The sequence below is a fragment of the Drosophila subpulchrella genome, unplaced genomic scaffold (genome assembly GCF_014743375.2).
Source record: "Drosophila subpulchrella strain 33 F10 #4 breed RU33 unplaced genomic scaffold, RU_Dsub_v1.1 Primary Assembly Seq34, whole genome shotgun sequence".
Classification (NCBI taxonomy): domain Eukaryota; kingdom Metazoa; phylum Arthropoda; class Insecta; order Diptera; family Drosophilidae; genus Drosophila; species Drosophila subpulchrella.
In genome coordinates this window covers 1,193,196-1,215,497 of record NW_023665571.1, presented here as the reverse complement: position 1 = coordinate 1,215,497, position 22,302 = coordinate 1,193,196, and positions in this window count along the sequence as shown.

Below are 22,302 nucleotides of genomic sequence, written 5' to 3'. Positions count from 1 at the left end.
TTTTGTGAAAATACTTTTGACCACCCTTGTATATACTTTATGGGGTCGGAAACGTCTCCTTCACTGCGTTGCAAACTTCTGACTGAAATCATTATCCCCCTTCTATTATTTAATAGTCGTGGTACTCGACTATAGCGTTCTTCCTTGCTTAACATATAACCTCTTGGAAATAACATTTTTTAATGAGTTTTGAATTTAGTTTTATCAAAATCGGTCGACTATATCATATAGCTGCCCTATGGCAATCGGAAAATTGGTTGGAAAAAATATTAAACAAATTATAGTTTCGGTGTTTTTTAGAATATAACCTCCTACGCTTGAAAAAAAAATTTTTTTAATTAGTTCTGAGTTTCGAATTAAATCTTATTAAAATCGGACGACTATAGCAGCTATATGATGCCATAGGAACGATCGGAAAATTGTTGGGAAAATAATATGAAACAACTTATAGCTTTGGTGTCCTTTCTTGTTTTAATTGGCATTTCGGGATTTTTTGAGAAGGAAATGCATTTAAGCTGCTAACTCGCCGTTATAATGGAATTGTTGTTGGTGCAGGAGCCTCCCAACGGCTCGGACCCAAGCAATTGATCTCATCTTGAAAATAAATATTGATATGCTTTTTTAAGGAAATGACCAACCTCCAGCGTACGTTCTCCCTGGCATCTGTTGCACCTAAAAACAGAACAGAACAGAAAAGCTGTGTGAAGGCGCATCTACCTCCCAAAATTATTGCCTAATAAATGTAAATAGTCAAAGAACCGTATGCGAGAAAGGTGTTATAAATGCATAAAAGGGTCCAACGGTTCCAACTTGTGAAAATACTCGTGTTGCCACTGGTTACCCACAATAGTCCCTAATCAACTTTCAATAAGCCTGCCTAAATGAAAATCTCATCTTTGATCCGCTTGCTTATAGCAATGAAGAAATAATTGGCCGCTGAAAACATTCCACATGCTTGCGTTCAAATTGTATTTAGTTTTGCGTTTGTTTTCCTCTTTTCGGAGCAACTGAATTTGCACATGCTACCCCTTCGGATACGATTTGCTTATGCCGATCAGCTGTTCGGTTGAGCAATTCTCTATGTGAACTGGAATACGCAAAAGGTTTCAAGAAAGATTTTAAAGCCGCTGTGTGCATAGGATATTACACGGATGAAAGCTATAACCTCATATTGTAATCGCTGATAGGTGGTGGTGTCCTGCAATTTTGGAAAGAGTTACTTTGATGCTTGCATACATGTATACATACATACATATAAAGGTATCTGATAGTCGAGGCATTGGGCTATAGCGTTCTCCGCGGTTTCTAGCCTAATAGGTCACAAAAGCTCTAAGTGAGCTTATATTTATTTGCAAATATTTAAAAAGATGATTACCATTATAAAACTTCTTTATCGATACATTTTTAATTGCAAATAAGCTCAATTTTAAGTTTATTTACAATATAAACATTTTATTTAAGCATTTGTCCTTAAGTACAAAGATAATGTAAAAATATAATCATTTAAGATAAAATCAGATTCTTTTTTTTATTAAAATATTATAGCATTTAGGAAGTTTAATTCCGGTTCTACGTTTTTATTTTTACAGATACTGATAAAAAATCATTTTATTTAGTTACTACTTTTTCCAAATATAAAAAAAAATTGCAGCATTTTTATGTGTATACTTGTATGATTAACCATACGTTATTGGCATATGGTTCATTTTTATCGGAAGACATTTATGCGTTGCATTAGTATTATTACTGTACAATAAATAATGTGAGCGAACAAGTCCTAAGTTTTTAAATAAATGTTATGGTTTCTTATTAATATACAATGATTTCATATATGCTTAAAAGTTATATTAATTGTTTCTGGTTTTGACATGTTAAATGTTTTTTATTCCAAGATGTGTCCATACCTAAAAGTTTGTGATATTAGGAAAATAATTTTTAGTAAAGAGCACAACAGTAGCGTCCTTTGGGCTTTAGAGCTCCGCTTATTTATGAAAGTGTAATTCCTAAAGGTTGTATGGTATATGTTTTTGTTTTACGGATGAGGAAAAAATGTGTACAATTTTAGTATAACCACAAAGCTTTTAGTTAGATTCGTTCGTTAGAAAGCCAGCAACACAAAATTAAAGTTTTTGTTTTTCTAACTACAAAATTCCAAATTTGTAAACATTTTTAGAATACTTTAAAACAAATGTTAAAAATTTGGTAAATTGAAAATTGATTTACCATTGTTGGCGCACTACAATAACCAATAACAGTGTTGTGAAAGGTTTATGAAATTGCTTTTCAGGGTCCTCGGATTGATTTCAAAACTTATCACTCATACGATGCCCTTGATTAAATATTAATTTTAATAAAGTTGGGTGCCGGAGATTTCAACCAATCATTTATTTTTGGGTCACCATTGTGTAATAACACCAATTGATTAAAAAAACGTCAAAATGTTTCACAGATGTGACCTTCGCTCTTCAGTGAAAAAAGCTCTTGCAAGTTTTTATGCAAACAAGCAACCCCCTTTCTAACGCCCGAAATTGTGGCTCCACAGCTTAAATGCTGGATAATGTATTGCTTTGGTTAACACCTATCAATTGACATAACAAAATGTTGCCCGTAATGTTGTTCCGTATGAACGCTGAGCTTCTTGCGCAGCACAAGTTCATTTCATCAGGGTGCCACGCCCACTCTAACGCCCATAAAGCTAAAACAGGTCAAGTGCCTACATTGTGAAAGCTTATGAAGAAATTAAAAGGTATTTTGTTTTTATTATTAAAATCCATCTACATGCCATAATGGTTTAAATCGGACCATTCATTAAAATTGTATATGTATATAGCTGAGTAACGGGTAATTGATAGTAAATGGCATCGATTATAGCGTTCTCTCTTGATTTTTATCTCGAGTTGTGATAAACCAATTATTTTCAGCAATAATTCATTTAACTAGTAATAAAACGTACTTCAATTGTCTTATGCACAAGTCGTAACTGTAAGAGCTTAAGCCAGAGAAAATAAAAAAGTTAAACATAACTGCACCCATGGGCTTTATTGGCACTACAAAAATGTTAATGGTAAACTGTTAAAATGTTAAATTTTAACTAGCAATGCGTAGAGCACATGCAGGATTAAGTGTGGGCGTGGCACTCGTTTGAGTCAAACATGGGCTTCATAGGGGCTACTATGAACTACAGGCAAAATCTTAACTCAAGTTGAAACAAGGAAGAATGCTATAGTCGAGTACCTCAACTATCAGATACTCATTACTCAGCTAAAGGGACCAAAGGGAAATGGAGATATGAATGAGATTGAAATGCGCAACATACCGGCGGTAGACAGACTTAAGCGTTATGGGCTTTAGAGTGGGCATGGCACTCTACTGAAACAAACTTGCGCTGCGTAAGAAGCTCAGGAATCTGCACACCAAATCTCAATAGCATAGCTCTTATAGTTTCCGAGATCTCAGCGTTCATCCGGACAGACAGACAGACGGACAGACGGACATGGCTAGATCGACTCGGCTAGTGATCCTGATCAAGAATATATATACTTTATGGGGTCGGAAACGCTTCCTTCTGCCTGTTACATACTTTCCGACGAGTCTAGTATACCCTTTAACTCTACGAGTAACGGGTATACAAATTTGGGCGGCAGAGTGCCTTTTCCGATTCTGAAAACTGTTCCACCTAGCGGAAAAAACTTGAATTGCTCATAACTTTTAATGAATCCGATTGTATCAATTTTTTACTTTAGCGTTGTGGGCGTTGAAGCCCACAAACTTGCGCAAAATCCGAAGATATGGTATCTGAAAATCAACTTTCTAGCTCTTATAAATTCCGAGATAACAGCGATTACACGGACAGACAGATGGACATGGCTAGATCGACTCCGCTAGTGTTCTCGGTTAAGAATACATATATGGTACTTTCTAGGGCCGGAATCGCTTCTTTCTTCCTGTTACGAATAACGGTAAAATAAAGCAAGAAAGGAAGGTAGCCTCGGCAAAACCGAAGTGTATATACACCCTTCAGTTCTGCAGTAGGGTGCAACAATGAGAGAAGTTCCCTCTTTTTCTTTGTCTTATAATCTGCCTGCACTCGGCGCTCTCAGAGACAAATTTCGGCCGGTCCGTTATTTTTTTTTAACATTTCGGCGGAAAAATTTCGTGGAGCAGCGAAATGTGAATGCCCTATTATTTTAGGAGCATTATTGTATGTCAAAAAAAAAAATATTGTTTTATATAATTACATTATTTGATTATGGTAAAATTAAGTAAATTAAATTTACTTATAATGTTATGTTTACCTATTATATATTTTTATTACAATATAATTAAACCCGTTACTCGTAGAGTAAAAGGGTATACTAGATTCGTCGGAAAGTAGGTAACATGCAGAAGGAAGCGTTTCCGACCCCATAAAGTATATATATTCTTGATCAGGATCACTAGCAGAGTCGATCTAGCCATATCCGTCTGTCCGTCTGTCCGGATGAACGCTGGAATCTCGGAAACTATGAGAGCTAGGCTATTGAGATTTGGCTTGCAGATTCCTGAGCTTCTTACGCAGCGCATGTTTGTTTCAGTAGACTGCCACGCCCACTCTAACGCCCACAAACCGCCCAAAACTGTGGCTCCTAAAGTTTTGATGCTAGAGTAAAAATTTAAACTGAAATGAATTGTTCTTATCAATACCTATCGATTGACATAAAAAAGTTTGCCACGCCCACATACCGCCCACAAACTTCAAAGAATCGTAAGTATGAACGCGGATATCTCGTAAACTATCAAAGATAGAGAATTGGGATTTCAGATTTAGATTCTTTAGCCTTGTACGCAGCGCAAGTTTTTTATGCGAATATGCCACGCCCACAAACCGCCCAAGCCTGTGGCGCCCACAATTTTCATGCTAGATACAAAATTTTAACTGAACTGTATTGGTCTCGTCAATACCTATCGATTGACCCAAAGTGCCACGCCCACTCTAACGCCCATAACGCTTAAATCAGTCTACCACCGATAGGTGGCGCATTTTAATCTCGCTTTGCGGCTTGCATATCTCCATTTCCCTTTGGTCCCTTTAGCTGAGTAACGGGTATCTGATAGTCGAGGTACTCGACTATAACGTTCTTCCTTGTTTTTACTTAAGAAGTACAAATTATGTAGTCGGATATATTTCGCCTTAAAAAGAGTATAAGTGCAGTGGGCACGCGCCAACAGCGAAGAGAAAACAAAAGAAATCAAGTAAAGGGGTGAGAAGACTTGGTGCATTCTGTTTGAGTGATTGAAAGGCAGAGTTACTTTAATCGTCTAGTTAATATAATAAAGTCAGGTAAGTGCTACATTAAGTTTAAGATGTTGTGCATTGTTCTTATTTTAAATTTTGAAGGTATTCAATGGGTTCCGTTAGCCGAAAGTGGATGATGATATGTTTTGTGCCAAAAAAATCCCGCAAAGGGTTTATACACAGCTCTAAAAGGTAAATATTCAAATAAACAAGTAAAACCCATTTTTTTATCATATGCCCATACATTTTTTGAGGAGCGTTGGCCAAGGAAACAAACAAATGTTTGAGAAAGGCGATGACGAACGTGAAAACCAAAAAAACAAAACAAAAAAACAGAATTACTAACAATAATTGTCCCCTTATTGAAAATGTGAATAATACGATTACGTATGTACTAAAAATTCTATATTACTCATGGGAAAGATTCTGAATGTGATTTCACTTGGGACGTGTCACTTGCAAGTGATTTCATAAGTGAAAACTCATGGAAAAATTCTGATTTTCACAAGTGATTTCACTTGGGACGTGTCACCGGCACGTTACAGGCCATCCGAAAAATGAGTATCAGGAACAAGTGAAATCCCGTTTTACTTCGAAAAATTTTCATTTGAATTTTCACTTGTGAAAATGCGGACATCCCATACAATTTTCTATATGGAGCGTCACTTGTTCTTCACTTTTGCAAGAGGACATGTCCCAAGGGATTCACAAGGTTATTCACAAGTGAAACTCTTTTTTTGAACTAAAGTGCACTTACAGGTCGTTACCATACGAGCAATGTATAATAGGGCTTTCCGATTTTTAGAAAATTTAACAATAATCACAGAAATATTAAGATAATATTACATACATATCAAATAGTACATATGTTTTTGCGTAAACAAAATAGAACAATTTTTGTATTATTTTGACAAATTTTTTTGGTGTCCTTCTTATGGCAGCTACATGATATAGAAGTCCGATTTCGTAATTTTAAAATGTTAAAAACATTTTAAGTACCGGTGTAGAGAAAACTATGATCAAAAATAAAATAGCAATTCTTATTTTCTTATTATTTTTCCATTAATTATCCGATCGTTCCTATGACAGCTATATGATGTAGTCGTCCGATTAAAAAAAATAACTCTGAAATATTAATTAGTATTATTATAATTAAATTTGACGCGTAACTCTTAAATAATTAAAAAAGCTATGTACCGCCGCAGAAGAGAATATGATCAAAATAAACGAAGCTACAACTGTTTTCCTATTATATTCTCAATCATTATACGATTTTTCAAACGATAGATTAATAATATAGTCGTCCCATTTAAAAAAATTTAACTTCCAAGTTCTGAAATATTAAAAAAATCATAATTCTAAGAGTAGAAGAAAATATGTAAAAAACCCACCAAAGCTAAAACAAAAGAAAATGTTATTATTTTGTTGACCATTTGTATTGGATTTATAAAATAAAGGTGTCCGATCCGGCTCGTTCCGATTTATGTACTACCTGAAAAAAAAGTAAGACTTTAAGAAAAGTAAAATCCCGATAGCTTTAAACTAGTTCAAGTAGAAACGAACAGACGGACGGACATGGATAGATCGACTCAACTAGTGATGCTGACTAGGAATATATATACTTTATGTGTTCGGAAACGTCTTCTTCACTGCGTTGCAAACATCTGACCGAAATCATTTTACCCTCTGCAAGGGGGTGCTTATCCTTACTGAAAAACTAAAGCGGCATCTGTGACGCATTTGAAATTAAGTTTTATTGAACAAAATTGTAACTGCCATAGGTGTGCAATAGGTTATTTTTAAGGGAACTTTAAGAGTATCGCGCAATGCCCAAACATTGAAACACAACTTTGTTTAAAGCAAGATATTAGGTGAAGCTGAAAATCTAAAGTGTGATGGTAAGAAAAATATTTTTTGTACACCCTTATGTAGGAACATAAAATGAGGTATTTTTTTTTATTGTACAGAAAAAATAAGATTCTGACATTATAAACCACGAAAATGGTTTTTCTTCCTTACGAATAAGGCCAACCGTAGTTCAATTCAAACATTTATAAACTTAAAACTATACACGTTATTTTGCAAATTGTAAAATGTATTCAAAATATAACAATTATATAAATGTTTGCTGCATGTGTCCTTAAAAGACCTGTGGATAGAAAAAATGAGTCATTAATTACATTAAAATGTAGAGTAGTATATTAATGAACAATTGTATTTTAGGGTACTTAATAGTCTTTAAGAAGGTATTTTAATTTTGTTCAGACGTTTGTAATGCAGAGTAATAGGAAAACTTGGGTTTTTGCACAATTTGCATTTTAATGACCCCCGCCCCTCACTAATTAGCATATTAATGGCCCCCGCCCCTTCATGAATATATGCGAATTGTGACACAATTAGCATAGTTCATAAAATAACTGATTTTAATTTGTTTAGATGTTATAAAAATGTGACGATCATGTCCATAAAGAGTATACTTTATTGTCCCCACCCCCCATTAATAATAGCTAGTAACCAGCTAATAACAACTAGTCAACAACTAGCAAACATCTAATAAAGAGACAGTAACCATCTAATAACAGCTAGTGATTAACTAATTACAACATCTAAAAGCTGTACCAGATGAGCATTGTAATTTAAAAGTTTATTAAGCTTATTCAAAATTCGCTGCTATCTAAGGATGCATTCGAAACAGGTGCTAATGATAATATATTTAAATTCTTTTTTAGAAATGAAGTACAAAATAAATTAATTCTCAGCTATCTTAACAAGAAAAATCAGCCAAGGCGGCGCTAACGCATCAACCCCTTTTGAAGAATATGCTTTGAATACTTAATTACTAACACCTATCTAGATTGTAACAAATGAGGTGTCATCTGACGCGTATTTTTAATATGTATATAGGCTTATAAGCTTGGGCATTTATTCGTAATGGCACCAAAAGATTCCACATTCTTAGTTTTTTTCTACAATTTCACTGCTTTATCTACCTTTTAGTTCTTCCGATTGGTGCCTCAATCTTTACGATCGTACCAACGCAGCAGGTATGCTTTTCTTTGTGTATATATACGAAGGCTGCTGTTTAAGTTTCTGGCCTTTGTCCCTTCCAGCCATATTATGTCCAACTGGCCTTTTCCCAAGAAAGTTTGGATTCGAATCAATAAAACCTCCATACAACCTTTTCATGTGTGACCCGTTTGATGTCGATTAACCATTAATCAAAAACCTATCTCGGCAGAAAAATGGAATAAGCTGAACCAACATTTTTCACAACTTTCGTCGTGGTTTATCACGACAAGAGTGCATCGATGAACTTAAATCTTTGTATGGTGATGAAGCACCTTCCTTTAGCTCTGTAAAAAACTGGGGTAATAAATTCAATTTTGGCCGACGCTCGCTCGAAAACGAAGACCGTCCAAAACAGTCGTGCCAGAGAACATTGATGAACTGATAATGCGAAATCGTCAGGTGAGATAGAAGTATACTTAGGCATCTCTTCAATCAGCTTGGAGGTGTCTCAATGAAAGTGGAAACTGTTTTTCGACTATTGGCTTGAGCGCATGCAAAAGTGTATAGATCTTGCTGAAGAATATTTCGAAAAACAAAAAAAAACATTTTTAATGACATATATTCGCATTTTTATTGCTAGGCCAGAAAAATAAATAGCAACTCTCGAAATAGTCACTAAGTGCACTGCAGCCCACAGTGAAAAAATATTCTTTTTCAGTATCACAAGATTAGTCGATATAGCCATGTCGGTCTGATCGTCAGAACAACTAATATGGCCCCTCAGGTAACATTATCCTATAGCTATCATAGAAACCATGGGGTCAAATAGGTACAAATTTGATGTTAATATTTTTGTCTTGCTTTAATTACATTTAAATTTATAAAAGCTGCAAAAGCTTTGGCTTGCCGAAGTAAGATTCCTTTCTCATATGAGTTAAAATGTGACTAAAATATGAAATATATAAAATAAGAGAACGCTATAGTCGAGATCCTCGACTATCAGATACCCGTTACTCAGCTAGAGGATATATGCAAGCACCAAAGATTTTATTCCGAGATTGCAGTGGGCGTGTCAGTATTTGTTTATTGAATAAACCTATACATTTCAGTTGAAATTATTATTTTAGCATCAAAACTTTGAGAATGGCATTTAGTGTGGACGTCGCACATGCGCTACGCTAGAATCTCTAGAATCTGCATGCTTAATCCTAACTTTTTAGCTTTTATAGTTACCGATTCTCAGTTTGTGGGCTTTAAAGTGTCCGAGGCTTTTGCTAAATCAAACTTTCGGGGCGCAGGAATCCCTAGAATTAAACCGAAATCCAAGAACCCAGCTTTGTAGCCTTAATAATTTCCGAAATCCAAGCGTTCATACGGACGGACGGACAGACGGCCATGGCAAGTTTTACTCGGCTAGTGATCCTTGTCAAGAATACATATACCATATTCGATCGGAAACTTTACCTTTTACATACTTTCCGACGAAAACAATATACCTATTTACTCTACCAGAAAAGGGTATAACACCAATTGCAGTCAAATATCTTATTGCATCCTATGGCTCCAGTCGGTCAGCTTTGTTGTCCTGATCAGGGTATACATATGATTTGAAAAGTTTAATGTTGCTAGTTTGTAAGCTGCTCAATGAGCAGTGCTCACATTTCTGTTCATTTTAACCTATCGTTCCTATGGGAGCTATAAGAAAAAGTCGTCCGACCGGAAAGCGCTTTTGCCCTGATCAACGTACGCATAAAAATAAACTAATATCCTATGGACCCCAATGGGGGCGGTTTTCGACGACGTACAGTAGCACCAAAATGTTCTACGTTTTACCTAACCTAGTTAAAAATTATAATATACCTTTAAGCAAAGTATATGATAGACTAGCATTCCCACCGCAACTTTGTACGCGTTTAAGAAATTTTAACCTTAATCGAATAAATTTGGACATTATTTTGACTCCATAAATTTTTCAATGTCAAAATATTAGAAAAAACAATGGACACCATTTTGTTGAACTCCGTGGATTTGACACCCTGTTCAGACAAAATGACCAAATTCCGCTTTAGCGACTTTTTCTTAAAGAAAGGGTTGTCGTGCAAGCCCTTTAACGGCTCGAAATACATCAAGTGATCTCATCGTGAAGATATTGCTCGATTTTAAACGGAAATGACCGACCCTCCAGCTTATGACTCGACAAGACCTGGCAATCGTTGCACCAAAACATTATACGTTATTTATCTATAGCTGAAACCATTTAAAAGAGCATGCATCTCCCAAAATTGGCCAAAATTGTTGCTTAAAAAATATAAAGTCAAAGAAGAAAGAAACACTTTAAATAGTTCTCGTGTCGTCATTGCTGGCCCACAATAGTCTTTTTAAATGTTCACTACGCTTGATCGTTCATCAATTTTATATCGTTTAGTCGTAGAGTAAAAGCGTATACTAGATTCGTCGTAAAGTATGTAACAGGTAAAAGGAAGCGTTCTCGACCCCATAAGGTAAATATATTCTTAATCTGCATCATTAGCGGAGTCGAACTAACCATGTCCGTCTGTCCGTATGAACGCTGAGATCTCGTAAATGGAGCCAGAACGAGAATGAACAAGAATGTTTTGGCTTTCTGTGCAGAGCAAGTTTCTTTGAGTAGGGTGCCACGCCCACTCTTACGCCAACAATCGCCCATAACGTTAAAACCCGTCTAGCACCCACATTTTTTAATGTTTTGCCCATCAATACCCATATGCATGCCAAATAAATTTCAAATCGTACCATTCCTTAAAAAGTTATAACCAAACAATAAATAAATAAACAATAAATAATAATAATTAGCAAGCTCAACAAAGTTTGAGAGGAATGAGGACTACCACCTATGTTTCACGATATGATCCATGTTATTGAAATCTCGTAAACAGCCGATTGAACGATAGGTGGCGCTTTATTTTCTTCCTTCGCGATATTATTTACTGCGACTGCTCCCAAGCTCAAAAGTATTTAAATTTCATCGTCGCTATTCATTTCGATAAATATTAATTGACAGAGCTGGCACTGAAAATACGTTATTTATAAAATAATATATAAATATAATATAATATATATAAATAAATATTTGAATAAAATTCTATATAAAAAGTGTTAGCACCCCCTGATTTGTATAACAGAAATATAGATTTGCAGAAAAAATATGTCACTTGTGCTATGTCTTGAGAAATAGGTATTTTGAAATAATATGGTGTGTAATAATTTGTCTAAATACCATAGTTTGACAATAAAGGTCAAAAGTGATTTTATAATTTTTTTTTTTATATTTCTTTAAAACGATGATTTTGAAAAATTCATTTTGCAGTTATTATTATTTATGTTTGAAGAAACTTTTTGCATCAAAAAATTTAAGTTTTCAAGTCGAGGAAAAAAGTTTAAAAAGTAGATTTAAAAGTAGACTTACATTAATTAGTCGTTTTCAATAAATACTGAATGGGTTAAGAAATGTATTGTATCATTCAAACGGCATTTAAATTACCTTTCAATTGATGCCAAAAGCTTACAAGAACTAAGTTCAAATTATGAGTATATTTAACTTTTGTTTTGTCAAAATACTTATGCCGACCAGTGTAGTTGTACGACCTTGGAAAAACCAACTAGTTTAGATGAAAACCATCTATGAATAACTAAATTTCGAAATGCTGTAACTTCTGAACCACCAAAGCTGGTGGTCGCCTTGGCTTGAAAGAATAAGTTTTCCCGTACTATAGTCTTAGAAGGAACATGTTATTTAGATTAAACTAATTCTTCCATTAAAAAACTAGATAGAACCCGCCACATTATTACCAGATATTCATCTATATCGACAACTCCCTGTGAATGAAAAAATTATCGTTTTTCAAAAAGCATCCCAACATCATATTGAGTTTCGAGATAACGTTCAAAACCCCAGCTTAATGTTATTCCCTTTCAAGTACTGCTGATGAGCCTTACTAATCGCTCTTTATTGTTAAACGTTGATGCACTAAGGGCAGTACAAGCAAGTGGCCCAATGACAATAAGCACGTACTGGTTACGCGCGGGGCCAATTTTTCATTTCGAGCAAAAATAACGGCAACATTGAAGGCTAGGCGGTATATATAGTATATATATATATAAATATATATAAAGTATATATATTCTTGATCAGGATCACTAGCCGAGTCGATCCGTCTGTCTGTCTGTCCGGATGAACGCTGAGATCTTGGAAACTATAAGAGCTAGGCTAAAAAAAAATTTGGCATGCAGATTCCTGAGCTTCTTACGCAGCGCAAGTTTGTTTCAGCAATGTGCCACGCCCACTGTTACGCCAACAAACCGCCCACGAACTTCAAAAAATCGTAAATATGAACGTGGATATCTCGGAAACTGTCAAAGATAGAGAATTATGATCTCACATTTAGATTCCGTAGCCTTGTACGCAGCGCAAGTTGGTCACGCGAATATGCCACGAACACTCTATCGCCCACAAACCGCCCAAGCCCGTGGCGCATACAATTTTCATGCTAGATAACAAATTTTAACTGAAATGTATTGATCTCGTCAATACCTATCGATTAATCCAAAAAAAAAAAAAACATAACGCTCAAATCTGTCTAACGCCGGTAGGTGGCGCATTTCAATCTCACGCTTCTCCTTTCATATCTCCATTTCCCTTTGGTCCCATTAGCTGAGTAACGGGTATCTGATAGTCGAGGTACTCGACTATAGCGTTCTTTCTTGTTATACCCTTGCAGAGGATATAATGATTTCAGTCAGAAGTTTGCAACGCAGTGAAGGAGACGTATCCGACCCCATAAAGTATACATATATATTCTTGATCAGCATCACTAGACGAGTCGATCTAGCCATGTCCGTCTGTCCGTCTGTCCGTCTGTCCGTCCGTTTCTACACAAACTAGTCTCTCAGTTTTAAAGCTATCGGGCTGAAACTTTCCTAAAAGTCTTATATCTTTTGCAGGTAGTATATAAGTCGGAACCAGCCGGATCGGACAACTATATCTTATAGCTCCCATAGGAATAATCGGAAAAAAAATGTTAAAAAATTATATCATTGGTGTTTTTTAACATAATACCTCCTTCCTTGGAAATAACATTTTTTATTTAGTTTTGAATTTCGAATTAAATTTTATCAAAATTGGAAGACTATATCATATAGCTGCCATAGGAACGATCGTAAAATTGTTGGGAAAATAATATGAAACAAATTATAGCTTCGGTGTTCCTTAACATATAACCTCCTACGCTTGGAAATAACATTTTTTAATTAATTCTGAGTTTCGAATTAAATTTTATCAAAATCGGACGACTATATCATACAGCTGCCATAGGAACGATCGTAAAATCGGTGGGAAAATAATATGAAACAAATTATAACTTCGGTGTTTTTTAACATATAACCTCCTACGCTTGTAAATAACATTTTTTAATTCATTCTAAATTTCGAATTTAATTTTATCAAAATCGGACGACTATATCATATAGCTGCCAAAGGAACGATCGTAAAATTGGAAATAAAATTTTTAATTAGTTCTGAATTTTTTTGAATTTAATTTTATCAAAAGCGGACGACTATATCATATAGCTGCCATAGGGACGATCGGAAAATTGGTGGGAAAATAATAGGAAAAAAATTATAGCTTTGGTGTTTTTTTTAACATAAAACCTATTAAGCTTGGAAATGACATTTTTATACCCTTGCAGAGGGTATATTGATTTCAGTCAGAAGTTTGCAACGCAGTGAAGGAGACGTTTCCGACCCCATAAAGTATATATATTCTTGATCAGCATGACTAGACGAGTCGATCTAGCCATGTCCGTCTGTCCGTCTGTCCGTCCGTTTCTACGCAAACTAGTCTCTCAGATTTAAAGCTATCGGGCTGAAACTTTCCCAAAAGTCTTATATCTTTTGCAGGTAGTATATAAGTCGGAACCAGCCGGATCGGACAAGTATATCTTATAGCTCCCATAGGAATAATCGGACAAAAAAATGAAAAAAAATTATATCTTTGGTGTTTTTTAGCATATAAACTCCTAAGCTTGGAAATAACAATTTTTAAATAATTTTGAATTTTGAATTAAATTTTATCGAAATCGGACGACTATATCATATAGCTGCCATAGGAACGATCGGAAAATTTGTGGAAAAATAATATGAAAAAAATTATAGCTTCGGTGTTTTTCAACATATAACCTCCAACGCTTGGAAATAACATTTCTTAATTAGTTCTGAAATTCGAATTAAGTTTTATCAAAATCGGACGACTATGTCATATAGCTGCCATAGGAACGATCGCAAAATTGGTAGGAAAATAATATGAAACAAATTATAGCTTCGGTGGTTTTTAACATATAACCTCCTACGCTTGAAAATAACATTTTTTAATTAGTTCTGAGTTTCGAATTTAATTTTATCAAAATCGGACGACTATATCATATAGCTGCCATAGGAACGATCGGAAAATTGGTAGGAAAATAATATGAAACAAATTATAGCTTCGGTGTTTTTTGACATATTATCTTATACTATTGGGAATATCATTTTTTGTGTTTTTAAATTTAATAATTATAGCTGCAAGGGTATATAAGCTTCGGCTTGCCGAAGCTAACTTCCTTTCTTGTTTTTTTATATATTTAATTATTGTAAACATATTTCATTAAATTCATAATTAATTATATTTTATGTATATTTGTATATAATTAATTTTCTTACTCAATCCCTCTGTAAGAAACATGTCGGTTATTCCAAACGCAGATTTTCGCTTGGTTCCCATAGATAGATGTAAAATAGGTCTCACAATGTAATCTTTCTCAGATGTTGTATTATTTTTAAAGCATTCATTTGTTCTAACCCATAATAATATTATATCATATTTCGAAAGCATCATTAGCTAGCATAGGAGCGTCTTTCAATTTAATTTCTGATTCAATTTTATGATAGAGGTGTTGGGACCTGGTAATATCGGTTTTTGTTGTCAACTATTTTTCTAGTTCTAGTTTTCTAATTCTATTCTAATTGTATACTATTTGTATGAGTAAGGCATCATTGTCTAAGATTCTGAATAAGTTTAAAAAAATCTTTTATTACAATACTCATCTGGTTTTCGTGATTCATGATGGCGGTTGAGCTTCTTGGACTTTGATTACTAGCTATTATTAGATAATTACTATCTGCTTGGTATATGTCTATTAGTTGCTTACTAGTTTATATTAGCTGGTTACTATATGTTTAGTAGATGTATACAAGTTGTTTAGTAGATGTATACAAGTTGTTTACTAGATGTATACAAGTTGTTTACTAGATGTATACAAGTTGTTTTCTAGCTGTTTAGTATCTGGTTTTATATGTTTAGTAGATGTATACAAGTTGTTTAGTAGATGTATACAAGTTGTTTAGTATCGGGTTTCTATATGTTTAGTATCTGTTTACTTGATGTTTACTAATTATTATTAGCTGGTTACTAGTTGTTATTAACGTCTACGAGCTTTTATAGTCTTTTGTTAAGAATGATCAAAAATTCTTGATCACTAGACGACTTTCGATGTGAAGTAAAAACTTACACTCTGATTTTCAATGTGTTTGCTATGTACATGAGAAAGAACGCAAAGCCAAAATATCTCAAGACTGATATATAAATCTTAGAGGAACATATCTGATTATGTTGGGGGAAGATGTATCCTGTGATTGTAAAACTAATTAAGAAATAAATTGTTCACAAGCTGTCTAAAAACTGTTTAGAAGCTCTTTTGATAAACAATTTTGATTCATAATGACAGATATTAAGAATATATAATAATATCATCCACTTTAACTAGTATATTGTTAAAATAAAACATTTCCATTTTTCATGTTCTTTCATCTTATGTAGGTATAATAAATGTAATCTTAACTAGCTAGCCTTACATCCCATAACTATAGTTATAAGCTACAATAAAATGTCTAGAAAGAACAAAATATATGAATGTCAAAAACGATTTAAAACTAACTATAATTGGGAAAGTAATTGAAATCACTCCGGCGTAATACAGTAAAAAAGAAAAAACACTGTGATTATCCCGTTTTCTATCACCATAACAAATGTGTATACCCACACCTAAATGACCAATTGTATCCTTTGTCCAAAAATGTCTGTGACTTTCACTTATAAATTTGTCACCGATAATTTAAATCCCATTAAGCAAACCACCCATTGCTAACCATACCATAACCCCAGAGTCAAGTTGGTTACCTACAATAAACATAGGTGATGGTGTAAAGGATTGCTAAAATGCCTCGACGGAGGCGCAAAGGTCATAAAAAAATGGTCATAAAAAATTTAATTAGGAAAGAATTTTTTATTTGCGAGCCATTTATAACTGTTGCCAACGACACAAACAGTTGTTACAAAGGATTTGCTTAAATGCCTCGACGCAGGCGCAAAGGTCAAGGTATTGGAAAAAATTCATGGAATATTATCCCTTCATAAAAGAGGTCATAAAACATATAATTAGGAAAGTATTTTTTATTTGCAAACAAATTATAACTGGTACCAACAACACAAATAGTTGTTACAAAGGATTGCTAAAATGCCTTGATGCAGGCGCAAAGGTCAAGGTAATGAAAAAATTCCTGGAATATTATCCCTTGACCAAAAACGAAAATTTCTTCTATTTGGATAATAAAAAAATATATATTTATTCAATACTTTGATTTTTCCATCAAGCTGCTTGATAAATCTAGTTGTTTGATATTCTCTAACTAATTGAGTAATAAGTTTTCATGTGTCTATTTAATTTACCAAAAGCAGTATTAGTCTTCTCTCATAAAATTGAACTTTTGGATCTCTCTAATTCCCCACCGGTGAAATATACGTTCCTCATATTTAAAAATTATGGTTTGCCAACCCCGACCAACCTCCGCAACATAGATGGGTACTTGTAATTCATATTTAAGATATTTCCATCCTTCTCTAACTAATATCCTTTTATCCATCATGTAAACAGGTTTAGAATTGTATTGTATGCTTCAACCCCTAGCCACACCCACCACTGTTACAGATTTGACTTTTCCAATGGCTGCCCCAGCTACCTAAACTGTACATTTCTTTTGATTTTCTCTTTTTCTTTCTAAGCAATGTACACAATTTGTAAGCTGGTTCTGACCTCCCTTTCTCTTTTTCTTTCTAAGCAATGTACACAATTTTTAAACTGGTTCTGACCTCCCTCTTTAATGGCATCCTCTACTTTATTTTCGTTATATTTCTGATCTTTTCGTAACAGTAGGTTGTTAAACTTTTATCATTTTATGGGATTATTGAGCACCCGAAATCCCAGATATTAACTCATAACATGTAACTAGCAGAATATAATCAAATATATCAGACTCTAAAAAGACAAGATTTACCTACAATTCAATTTACCATCTACAATCCCTGGAGAAAAGTTTAGTATTTGCAGTTTAATTTTCTAATTTATTGATTTCACAGATTCCCGCTGGTAAATACAAATTTTTAACAAATGGCTTCCAACTCCATACCATTCAGAGACTGGTTTACAACCTCATAGAACTGACTCTCAAGGTATCTGTAATGCACAATATATTTCCGTCTCTTTTCTTCTAATCAATATTAAAAAATTTCTAAAACTGTTTTTGGAGTTCATTTTATTCTTAGAATTAAATTGTTAAAAATCATTAAGCCAACAGAGATAATAATGTTTTTGTGATAATATCCCATGAATAATACATAATTCTTATTTGTATATTTTCAAAATTATTTATTTGAGAAAATTATTCATTAATCGCATTCAAATAATATTCATAATATATCTTACATTTTTTCAGATTTATCAATAGAGTTTCCCAATTATTAATATTAAATGATATTGCATCATATCTATTTTTAAGATTAAATATTAAGAATAAAAATTCTGTACCACTCCTTCTACTTAATGATGACCATTATAAAATTATAATTATCAACAACTATTATATTAAATACAATTAAATGTACGCATACTCGTATAACAACAGTTACCAATATCGATATGTATTGGCCTACAATTTTACTTTGCCTTTGATTTCCGGTTTCTTATGTATTCTTCTTCTCACTTTGACACAGTGTGGAATGGTTTTACTTAAGCCAATCGCATGGGATGGTGGTTTGATTCTTGGGGAGGGGGTTTGATCCGTGGATATAAAGTACCTGCTGGATTCTACGTTCTATCTTTTCCTGGTTGATGAGATTACAAAACCTAAAACAGTACAACATTTTAATCGAATGACAAAAGATGACTGAAATCAACAGCCAAATCAACCACTGTGACTTTAAAATAAATGAAGATTAGTTGATTGAGATAAGAAACTTTAAGGAAATCTTAAAGGTTTCCAAGAAGTCGCGACGGCAATTCGGTAGTATCTATTACGAAACTATAGAAGAGTTGGACTTCCCTAAAATGGCGCTTGGTGGATTTGCAGAGCGAAAACCATATCGATTCCCATCTCTTTGATATTGAAAACGTGGAAAATCGAATAACCGAGCTGATGATGGAGACAACCAAGTTTCAACACCAAAATGATTTTCACGATGCGGAAATCGAAAATAATCCGCTGTCACGACTGCTACTGGAAGTTAAGGAGATGATTTTTCTTATAAGGGATTCAATATCAGACTTAGAATGTCTTAAATTTAATGGTGAGGCAGACCAATGTGAGTTGGTCAGCGCTATGTCTCGCGAGCACGACCCTATCTTAATATTTAATCTTAAAAATAGATATGATGCAATAAAATTTAGTATTAATAATTGGGAAACTCTATTGATAAATCTAAAAAATTGCAAGATATATTATGAATATTATTTGAATGCGATTAATGAATAATTTTCTGAAATAAATAATTTTGAAAATATACAAATAAGAATTATGTATTATTCATGGGATATTATCACAAAAACATTATTATCTCTGTTGGCTTAATCATTTTTAATAATTTAATGCTAAGAATAAAATGAACTCCAAAACCAGTTTTTGAAATTTTTTAATATTGATTAGAAGAAAAGGGACGGAAATATATTGTGCATTACAGATACCTTGAGAGTCAGTTCTATGAGGTTGTAAACCAGTGTCTGAATGTGTAATCAATAAATTAGAAAATTAAACTGCAAATACTTAAATCCTTTCCAGGGATTGTAGATGGTAAATTGAATTGTAGGTAAATCTTGTCTTTTTAGAGTCTGATATATTTGATTATATTCTGCTAGTTACATGTTATGAGTTAATATCTGGGATTTCGGGTGCTCAATAATCCCATAAAATGATAAAAGTTTAACAACCTACTGTTACGAAAAGATCAGAAATATAACGAAAATAAAGTAGAGGATGCCATTAAAGAGGGAGGTCAGAACCAGTTTAAAAATTGTGTACATTGCTTAGAAAGAAAAAGAGAAAGGGAGGTCAGAACCAGCTTACAAATTGTGTACATTGCTTAGAAAGAAAAAGAGAAAATCAAAAGAAATGTACAGTTTAGGTAGCTGGGGCAGCCATTGGAAAAGTCAAATCTGTAACAGTGGTGGGTGTGGCTAGGGGTTGAAGCATACAATACAATTCTAAACCTGTTTACATGATGGATAAAAGGATATTAGTTAGAGAAGGATGGAAATATCTTAAATATGAATTACAAGTACCCATCTATGTTGCGGAGGTTGGTCGGGGTTGGCAAACCATAATTTTTAAATATGAGGAACGTATATTTCACCGGTGGGGAATTAGAGAGATCCAAAAGTTCAATTTTATGAGAGAAGACTAATACTGCTTTTGGTAAATTAAATAGACACATGAAAACTTATTACTCAATTAGTTAGAGAATATCAAACAACTAGATTTATCAAGCAGCTTGATGGAAAAATCAAAGTATTGAATAAATATATATTTTTTTATTATCCAAATAGAAGAAATTTTCGTTTTTGGTCAAGGGATAATATTCCAGGAATTTTTTCATTACCTTGACCTTTGCGCCTGCATCAAGGCATTTTAGCAATCCTTTGTAACAACTATTTGTGTTGTTGGTACCAGTTATAATTTGTTCGCAAATAAAAAATACTTTCCTAATTATATGTTTTATGACCTCTTTTATGAAGGGATAATATTCCATGAATTTTTTCCAATACCTTGACCTTTGCGCCTGCGTCGAGGCATTTAAGCAAATCCTTTGTAACAACTGTTTGTGTCGTTGGCAACAGTTATAAATGGCTCGCAAATAAAAAATACTTTCCTAATTAAATTTTTTATGACCATTTTTTTTATGACCTTTGCGCCTCCGTCGAGGCATTTTAGCAATCCTTTACACCATCACCTATGTTTATTGTAGGTAACCAACTTGACTCTGGGGTTATGGTATGGTTAGCAATGGGTGGTTTGCTTAATGGGATTTCAATTATCGGTGACAAATTTATAAGTGAAAGTCACAGACATTTTTGGACAAAGGATACAATTGGTCATTTAGGTGTGGGTATACACATTTGTTATGGTGATAGAAAATGGGATAATCACAGTGTTTTTTCTTTTTTACTGTATTACGCCGGAGTGATTTCAATTACTTTCCCAATTATAGTTAGTTTTAAATCGTTTTTGACATTCATATATTTTGTTCTTTCTAGACATTTTATTGTAGCTTATAACTATAGTTATGGGATGTAAGGCTAGCTAGTTAAGATTACATTTATTATACCTACATAAGATGAAAGAACATGAAAAATGGAAATGTTTTATTTTAACAATATACTAGTTAAAGTGGATGATATTATTATATATTCTTAATATCTGTCATTATGAATCAAAATTGTTTATCAAAAGAGCTTCTAAACAGTTTTTAGACAGCTTGTGAACAATTTATTTCTTAATTAGTTTTACAATCACAGGATACATCTTCCCCCAACATAATCAGATATGTTCCTCTAAGATTTATATATCAGTCTTGAGATATTTTGGCTTTGCGTTCTTTCTCATGTACATAGCAAACACATTGAAAATCAGAGTGTAAGTTTTTACTTCACATCGAAAGTCGTCTAGTGATCAAGAATTTTTGATCATTCTTAACAAAAGACTATAAAAGCTCGTAGACGTTAATAACAACTAGTAACCAGCTAATAATAATTAGTAAACATCAAGTAAACAGATACTAAACATATAGAAACCCGATACTAAACAACTTGTATACATCTACTAAAGAACTTGTATACATCTACTAAACATATAAAACCAGATACTAAACAGCTAGAAAACAACTTGTATACATCTAGTAAACAACTTGTATACATCTACTAAACAACTTGTATACATCTACTAAACATATAGTAACCAGCTAATAAAAACTAGTAAGCAACTAATAGACATCTACCAAGCAGATAGTAACCATCTAATAATACCTAGTAATCAAAGTCCAAGCAGCTCAACCGCCATCATGAATCACGAAAACCAGATGAGTATTGTAATAAAAGAGTTTATTAAACTTATTCAGAATCTTAGACAATGATGCCTTACTCATACAAATAGTATACAATTAGAATAGAATTAGAAAACTAGAACTAGAAAAATAGTTGACAACAAAAACCGATATTACCAGGTCCCAACACCTCTATCATAAACTTGAATCAGAAATTAAATTGAAAGACGCACCTATGCTAGCTAATGATGCTTTCGAAATATGATATAATATTATTATGGGTTAGAACAAATGAATGCTTTAAAAATAATCCAACATCTGAGAAAGATTACATTGTGAGACCTATTTTACATCTATCTATGGGAACCAAGCGAAAATCTGCGTTTGGAATAACCGACATGTTTCTTACAGAGGGATTGAGTAAGAAAATTAATTATATACAAATATACATAAAATATAATTAATTATGAATTTAATGAAATATGTTTACAATAATTAAATATATAAAAAAAATATTGAATTATCCTACAAATTTTGCTTCTGACTGTAATTAAAACTACAGGTACAAATGAAGGGGAAGTAT